Below are 1,776 nucleotides of genomic sequence, written 5' to 3'. Positions count from 1 at the left end.
ACCAGGACAGCCAAGGCTAACACAGAGAAATCAAAAAACAAACAACAACAACAAAAAAGAAAAAAAAAGAAAAAAAAAAAGAAAAAAGAAGAAAGAAAGAAAAACACTCAAGTGTTCTTTATAAAGGTGCCGTAGTTTACACTTCTATGCTGTAGAAGACTGGCCATCTCTATCATTTATTCCTATGACTATTCCTCCAAATAAATAGTTTGTATGTAACTATTTCTATTTTTAGAACCTTTTTCTTAGGACAGAATCCAAAGAGCAGATTTGCTGGGTCTAAAGTTAGTTCGTATTTTTTTCTCCTGCTGTGTTTTTGTTATTTTGCTCTTGAAAAACCATCTTATTAGATCACCCTGGCTTTCCTTCAGTTTCAGCCTCCCCAGGGCTGGGACTCCAGGCTCATAAGGTACCTGTGCCTGGCTTCTCTGCTGCACTTACAAAATTCCTTTTAAAAATATCTGTTTATTTGATGTGTATGTGTGCGTCTGAACATATGCATGTACAGCATGTGTGTTCAATGACAGTAGAGGTCAGAAGAAAGCATTGGATCTCCTGGACTTGGACTTACAGAGAGTTGGGAACCACCTGTATCTGAACTGTTTGGAACTGAACCCAAATCCTCTGGAAGAACAGTCAGTGTTCTTAAATGCTGAGCCATGTCTCCAGCCCCTCCTGACATTCTTTTGTTTGTTTGTTTGTTTGTTTGTTTATGGTATATGAATGCTTTTCTGCAGAAGAGCGCATCAGATCACATTATAGATGGTTGTGTGCCACTATGTGGTTGCTGGGAATTGAACTCAGGGCCTCTGGAAGAGCAGGTGGTGCTCTTAACCACTGAGCCATCTCTCCAGCCCCCTGACGTTCTTTATTAGCACAACTAAGGAAGTGTGAAAGTGCCAACTGTAGACTCCATCTCAATTGTCCTCCCCTAGCGGACTGCGAAGGATTATAAGAGAAGTAAAAAGTGTTAGAAATTAAATTTCTTCTGTGTGTTTAATAGTATATAAAACAATAGCATTAATGTTTTAATTTTTTTTCGGTTAATGTCTTTCACATTTTGTATTTCCTCCCTGAATCTTTATTTTTTTTCACTCTCTTCTGGTTTACTTATTTATGTTTTTCAAGACAGCGTTTTCTGTGTAGCCTTGGCTGTCTTGGAACTCTCTCTGTAGACCAGGCCGGCCTCGAACTCACAGAGATCCACCTGCCTCTGCCTCCCAAGTGCTGGGATTAAAGGAGGCGTGTGCCACCACCACCCAGCCTGATTTCTTTACTCTACTCTCAAGCCTCTGATAATATTTTAAGGTCTCTTTTTAAATTTGGGAGTGTGTGCTCTAGGCACACTAGTAACTGCAGATGAAGAGCACTCGTGCCGTTTTCCTCCACTCATTCTTTCTTGACTATTAGCTCAATTGCATTTCACAACTACCTTCAGGATGATACAGATGCTGGTTAAGACAGGGCACAATACCTGAGGCCATGCTGTTATTGTCAGCCTGATGGGCCAACTATCCCTAACTCTGGTGCTGTCTCAGGACCTCTAGTCATGGGAGTAATAGGCTTCCAGCTTGCTTGTCTAACACGGACTTGTTATCCTTGAAACTAAAGCAGTCCAACCAACTCTGATCTCATTCTGGCTATGGGATTAGGGTGCTTTGAGCTGCTGTGCAGGGCGAGGTGGAGGACCAGCAGCTCAGCAGGCAGGTGAGAGGAAATGATGTGAGGAAGGACAAGGAGCTGTGGAATCAATGGCTGTGTGTGGAGGTGAGAGCA

This window comes from Acomys russatus, chromosome 12 (genome assembly GCF_903995435.1).
Source record: "Acomys russatus chromosome 12, mAcoRus1.1, whole genome shotgun sequence".
Taxonomy (NCBI): Eukaryota; Metazoa; Chordata; class Mammalia; order Rodentia; family Muridae; genus Acomys; species Acomys russatus.
This window is presented reverse-complemented; position numbering follows the sequence as displayed.